We start from the raw sequence: 6,885 nt of genomic DNA, 5'->3' as shown, positions 1-6,885 counted from the left end.
GCCTCGAAAAACCAAAAAAAAAAAAAAAAAAATGCAGCCAGTCAATCATATCTAGAAACCAGGAAGGCTGGTTCTCTGCCAGATTCACTTCAAAGATTTTCTGGTAACCAACCCACATCCTGATCCAGGCACTCAGACAGATCACAGAGTTGGATCTATAGACTTTTGTCCTACAAATAACACTGAATACCTAATAAATTTCCATCTAAATTGGACTATGTTGTACATAGCTCATCAAACCTTTATACTTGGGAAAACTTAGGAGGTTACACAGAGTTTTAATGTCAATGTAAGCATGGATATCAAGGAAAGTAGGGAGAAAAACTGCAAAATGAAATTGTGTACTCCAAGTATTAAGTAGAACATTCTCAAAAAACATTTTTTTTAGCTGATGTTTTTCAGTATGGTTTTGTGAGAAGTTTTCTTCAAAGCCATACAAGGATTCAAAGGCCTTTCTTTAATTTAAAGCCAGGTATGTTGGTGCAGGCATCTCTGAATCTTTTCTTAAGTTGCCCCCTCAAAGTAGTAAGTGGGTTTGTTTCCTCCTACTGAGCATGCCAGGTTACATCCAATTCCTTGTTCAAGCCTCTTGGGTGGGGCCTGTCTTTCCTTAGAAAGTCTTCTCTTGAGGGATAAGACAACTGAAGGAGAGCAAAGGATACACTGGAAAGGAAGATGTCAAGGTACCTTTACTTATAGATGACGAGAGTAGACAGAAGTCATCCTGAAAATTCCACTAGGTATCTCCTAAACCTGATAAACACTTTAAGCAAAGTGGCTAAATACAATGTATCCTCACAAAATTCAGTATAATAAATAAATCTCAGGTGCCTAGGGCATGCTAAGTAAGCAAGGAACCCATCATGTATCTTCATTGCACTGTATGGGGCAACATAATTTTTAGCTTCTCAATCTCCTAACATAACTTTATTATGTAAAACCTACAACAAATTAATGGGACCAAAACTTTAAGAACAGCTTAGGTATCTGGCATGGGTAAAAATATAGAGTTATAAAGAAGGAAACAGAGAGAGTCCTGTGACCTCTTAGGTCTCAGTTTGAATAAACGTGGAAAACAAGATACATACACAAAGGGCTTTCAAAGTACTTAGAGATGGACAAATCTCTGGGCAGCCCTGTTTTCAATGGGTCTTTGTCCCTTGGTGGCGTTTTTTTTTTTTTTTTTTTTGTCCAGACAGGAATGGCAGGAGACAGGCACCCACTAGTTCCTTCATGGATCTCCACTGCCATCATTTGGATGGAGTTTCACAACTCACAGTGACACTGAGCTTCCTTTCCATGATTCTTAGCCATGGGGGGAGGGGATGACGATTAAAGAAAGCTAAAACTGTGGGTGCCCACTTGGGTTTCCATGACTTCTATTCAGGCCCCTACAGAATCATAGACTGTAGGGTTTTCCCACCTATTTTTCAGAAACTGGAGAATGGGGCGCCTTCCATCCCTAGGACACCAGCTAGTAGATTCCTATTGCGAGCTGAGCAGTGCAAACCCTGCCCCCCACTTCCTGCTCTTGGACCTCAGGACAGCTGTGCACTTGATACTAGTTTCTCAGTAAATAGAGCTTTCTTATCAGCACATGGAGAGTGTAGCACCCAGAGAGGACCAACAGCTGCCTGCACACAGTGACACTGCTTCTTGCCTTCACCTCAGGCAGTAACTGAAACACGGACTATAGAACTTCCTCATCAGAACCTAGGTAATGAGGTGCCATGCCTCTACAGACCTTACTCTGAGAAGAAGGCAGGAAGCGAGAATGGCACTGTCTATGTTGAAACTATTTCCACGTGGTGGCAGTGTTGTTTTAGGTGCTCATGAAATCGCCATTTTGAGACATTTTCTCCCACCCTTTTGCTTTGAAAAAAAACACACAACTAAAAAAAAAAAAAAAAGAAAAGAAAAGAAAAAAAAACACACAAAGAAATATGGCTGCCTTACATTTTATCCGTTTGGGAGAGACAAGCTCACAGTGTTCTGCTTTTGGGCTGTTGTTCCGTGAAATCAAACTGTGGCCTCAACCTACCATCTCCACTGTGAACATTGTCTTACACTAAATTGTCACCTCCCTGCTACTTATCACCAAGTATGTCAAATCACATCGAACTCTGAGATCTAGCCTATTAGGCAGATTCTCTGTGAAATGAAGAGCCACCAAATGACTGTACTCACCTTCTACCCTGTAGGGGGCCTCCATTCTTGCTACTCTAGTAGAATTGTGGGCAACTCTTTATCTAAAGACTGAAAACAGGCAAGCAGCTCACATCTTTGGTCCCTGACCATTCTATGAATTTCATCTAGAGATAGACACCCCTCTCAACCCATGGAATAGAGTTCCTTTGATAGAAAATATTTTTCCTTTCTATTTAATTGAAAATAATTTTTCCATACAATATATTTTGATCACACTTACCCTCCATTTTCTCCCAGTACTCAAGCACAAACCAACCAGAACAAAATGATATCCACACAAATCCTAAAAACAAACTCAGAAACCATAACATGCAAGGAAAATAGGAGTAAATGCCCAAAGGAGAAAAACCTACAACAATCCCATTGAGTTTGTTCTGAGATGGCCATTGCCTGCTGAATGTGAGGCCTACCCTTAAATGTCTTTTATGTGCCTGCCGTGACTCCACTGGAGCACATGAAAATTTCCCCTTGTACGTGGGTGTCAACTGAAGACAGCTTCTTGCTTAGGGATGCAGATTTGGGTCCACTTTCCACTCTCAAGGTTGGGACCATCTTTAGCTTAAACTTGTATAGACCCTGTGCACGTTGTCACTCTGGCCTCTGTGAATTGTAACATGTATCACTCCTATTGTATCTGATAGACACTGTCCCTTGTCTCCCTTTCCCTGACTCTTATTTCCTTACTGCCTCCTCTTCTGCAAAGATCCCTGAGCCTTGGGACTAAGTGTTCCAAAGTCTCTCACTTTCTGTACACTGGCTACACATGGGTCTCTATATTAGTTCCCATCTACTGCAAGAGGAAACTGATGAAGCAGCTTTCAACTTCTTTCATTTTCGTGCGTGTGTGTGTGTGTGTGTGTGTGTGTGTGTTAGGAAAAAGTTTTTCTTTGCTATCACTACTCCATACCCCTTGTTAGATAAATGATAACTTTTGGGAGGTTTGTTTCACTTCCTTTACATGTACGTACAAGTACTTTTATACATAGGTTCTCTGAAAACATCCTGCAGAATAATGTATATGCTATAATTTGATTGACGCTGAGTGTTTTGCAGCAACATTTTTAAAGTAAATATATTTAAAATATAAAATATATTTTTTATATTTTAATATAATAAATATATTAAAGTAAATATATTTGCCGGTCGGTGGTGGCACACACCTTTAATCCCAGCACTCGGGAGGCAGAGGCAGGCAGATCTAAGTGAGTTCGAGGCTAGCCTGGGCTATAAGGGTTAGCTCCAGGACAGCTTCCAAAGCTACAGAGAAACCCTGAATCAAAAAAAAAAGAAAAAAAAATCTACTTACCATTTAAAAATTGATGTACATTATGTGTTGATTTTATGTGTTTGACCGATATATAGATATAAAAGAATAACCTGCAGAATCTGTTCACTTCTACCGTTAGATTTCCAGGGTTGGAATTTATATTCTCAGGCTGGGTAGAAAGCACCATTATCACTTAACAGCCCCAGTATTTGTCTTTACGTAAAAATGCAAATAAATTACTGATTGTCATATAAAATGTTAAATCATACATTTATTAGATATTCTCAAGGATCTTTCTTAGATATTCTCTGACGTAGTCTCGGGGCTGGTTCCAATTCTAGTTGCAGTGTGCTAGGGATGGAATCTATGTCTTCCTCTATGCCAGGAAAACATTCTACCACTGAGCTACAAACACAGTATCAATGGATGCTGACTTAGTTTAAGGTTTTGTGTGTTTCAGCAACTTCCCTCGGGAATGTATGTCTACAAATTGAGTGCCACCGCTCCAGGAAGTCAGAAAAGGGGATCTTAGCCCCTGGAACTGGACTTACAGACCAGTATGAGCTGCCATGTGGGTGCTGGGCCTAGAATCTCTGCAAAAGCAAAAAGTGCACTTGACCACTGAGAGATCTCTTTAGGCACTCAAGGCTGAATTAAAAAAAAAAATCCTCTACTTTCATCAAATGTTACCTACTTTTCTAATAGATTTGAATACAATAATAATATCTTCGGGTGAAAGCGAATGCCAGAACCAGGCACCAAGCCACAGTAAAACTTACTCTTGGATACTCTGCTACAAAGATGTTTGCATGTTTAGTGCTGCACAATGCATGGCGGCTAAAATATGGAAAATGAAAGTGCAGGGAACAAGTCACAACACAAAGCAAAGTGCCAGACTCAGAGAAACACCAAATGTTCTTCCTCACCTGCAGAAACTAGACTGGAAGTTTCAGGTGTGTGAGCTGGCACACTCAGGTGTCTGCGCCTGTAAATCTGCCTTGTGTGTCGTGAAGGCGATGTATGAGTTGGTTTTATAGGTTGCTAGATGTGGGCTTTTTAAGGACCGATTTTACTCTACAACATAGTGGAATCTGATGTCCAAAGGCCAGTATGAAATAATAAAGTACTCAGAGCTGGGTGAACTCAGGGCAGCCAACTTCTTTGGGGCTTTTGTCTCTGGATCACTTTTTTTTTTTCAGACAAGAAGGGCGGGAGTCAAGTGCCTACTTGCTCTTGCATGGACCTCTACTGCCATCATCCGGATGGAGTTTCAAATATCACTGCGCCCGCGAGTTTTCTTCCCATAATTCTTAGCCATGGCGGAAGATGGCAACAGCAGACATCTGTGGGTCCCCCGCATGGGCCTCAGTGACTTCTCAGGCCCCAAGACAAATAGACTTCGTTTTTCTCACCAGAACCTGGAGAAGGAAGCACCTTCCAGCACTAGGACACGAGCTAATAGATTCCTATTGCAAGGGGAGTGCAAACCCCGCCCCTCCACGTCCTATTCCTGGGCTACAGGACAGCTATGCACTAACAACTGGGCCCTCAGTCTCTAGGGTCTGCATTAAGACTCTGAAGGATCCCATGACTCCAGTCTGCCTTCACGAAAAGAGCAATAGAAAATGGAAAGACGGTCAAGCACATCCATTTGAAAATCACCCTAACCCTCACCGGCAAAAAAAAAAAAAAAAAACGCCAGCATTGACAAAAGCGGTCTATACATGCCTAAGGATATATGAAACAACTCCCACAAGATGGCGCAGTCGCCCCATTGCAAAAAAAAGGCACCATACATATGCCCTCTCTACTCCCGCCTTTCCAGTCTGAAAAAAACCTACAATACAGAGCCAGAGTCCAGCAACTGTGGCAGCCCTGCCTTCTTCCTTCAGAGGGAGTAAAATTGATTTACTGAAGGCTTGGCTTCCATTTTAATTTTATCTGAGTGCCACAGCTAATAGATCTGTTCCCTCATCAGAATCCACCATTAAAACACAAAAACGCATGGAAACTGATGGAAGCAGGAGGAAAAGGGAAGGAGATGGAGAGCTGAGGCGCCCACCTTCTCAGGCCATGGCATTGGAGTGACACATACATTAAAAGGACGATAAATTCCAGTCAGAGAGATCAGAGATTTGTGTCTATAAACCTGTTCTATAAATAAAATTAAATATTTCATCATGGGAAGGGTCCCATGATTTCAGTCTGTGCACACAGGGGAAAAAAAGTGGTAGGAGCCAGGCTTGGTCATTTAAGAATCCCCCTGACCCTCACCTTCAACATGGCGAGAAGCCATATTGAGGAAGCAGTGTGTATGCAGGTCTTTATGAAATGTTTTCCACATGATGGCAGTGATGCCCCAGAGGAGCAAGAAAACCTCACTGCAGCTCTCTGCTCCCACCTTTCTGGTCAGGGAAAAAAAAAAACAAACTCCACTATAAAGGCAGAGTGCAGCAGCAGTCCTGCCTTCTTTCTTCAAAGTGATTTCTCTTAGACTTCAGCCTCTATGAGCATTTTCTACTGATGCCACATCTAGTGGATGAGGACCTACACTAGCACCAAAGGAGGGAAGAAAAAAATAAAGCAGAGACCGGAACTGCAATCTGGGGCACCACCTTCTTCATGCATCTCCTCTTTTAAAGAAGAGTGCAGTCAATGATGGAGTCCTGCGTTTCTCCGCTCTTCACCCAGCAGACTTCTAGCTCCAGGCGTTTCTTATGATACTTGATTCTGTTGTGGTCCTGGGGGCAAATCTCAGCATCCAGTTGGAGGTGGGAAGTGAAAGTGTTGCTAACTCAGTGCATGGAGTAGAGAAAAATTAGGCATCAGGGAACTTGCTTCGTAGCCCAACTCACTTGTTCATGCTCCATATTGTGATGGATGCAATAGGCCTTGTGTGCGGTCTGTGAAGAGAAGTGGGTACTGCGAAGGAAGGAATGTTCAAGAATCCCAAGCATTTTCAGGAATGCACCAGCTGTGGTCAAAAGAAATACCTTAATGCTCTTCTCCTACCCTTCCTACATGAAAACATCACCAGAGAAAAGGTACCAGGAAACACAACCATTTCGCTTTTTGGTGGTAACTGTTGAAGGGTCTTATCTTTTTTTTTTTCCACCTGAAACCAAACTGTGTCCTAAATCTACCACTTTCAAAAGAGCATTCATGTCTCAGAAATCAAGCGCCCTTGCTTTCTCTAGAGAGCACTTTCCACTGATCTGGACATTTCTTCTCAGCACTCATGTCGCTTATTTGGCCACAGCATCAAATCTCAAGAGACAAAAGAGATATTCCACATAAAGAGGGAGAAGAATGCCAGGCGGTGGTGGCGCACACCTTTAATCCCAGCACTCAGGAGGCAGAGGCAGGCGGATCTCTGTGAGTTCGAGGCCAGCCTGGTCTACAAGAGCTAG

The 6,885-nt window shown here is 42.4% G+C and overlaps 1 long non-coding RNA gene across 1 annotated transcript in view; it reads left to right on the top strand.

Annotated features, from left to right (window-relative positions):
• Nucleotides 1-6,815, top strand: part of LOC113455494 — a 45,143-nt gene extending 38,328 nt beyond the window's left edge. Inside the window, exon 3 of the long non-coding RNA XR_003376595.1 lies at nt 4,675-6,815. This is a non-coding gene — a long non-coding RNA (uncharacterized LOC113455494). The remainder of the gene's footprint in view (nt 1-4,674) is intronic.
• Nucleotides 6,816-6,885: the final 70 nt, after the last annotated feature.

This window comes from Microtus ochrogaster, unplaced genomic scaffold (assembly GCF_000317375.1).
Source record: "Microtus ochrogaster isolate Prairie Vole_2 unplaced genomic scaffold, MicOch1.0 UNK50, whole genome shotgun sequence".
Lineage (NCBI taxonomy): Eukaryota > Metazoa > Chordata > Mammalia > Rodentia > Cricetidae > Microtus > Microtus ochrogaster.
The sequence above is the reverse complement of the archived record's forward strand: the minus strand, read 5'-3'. Positions and strand labels throughout refer to the sequence as shown.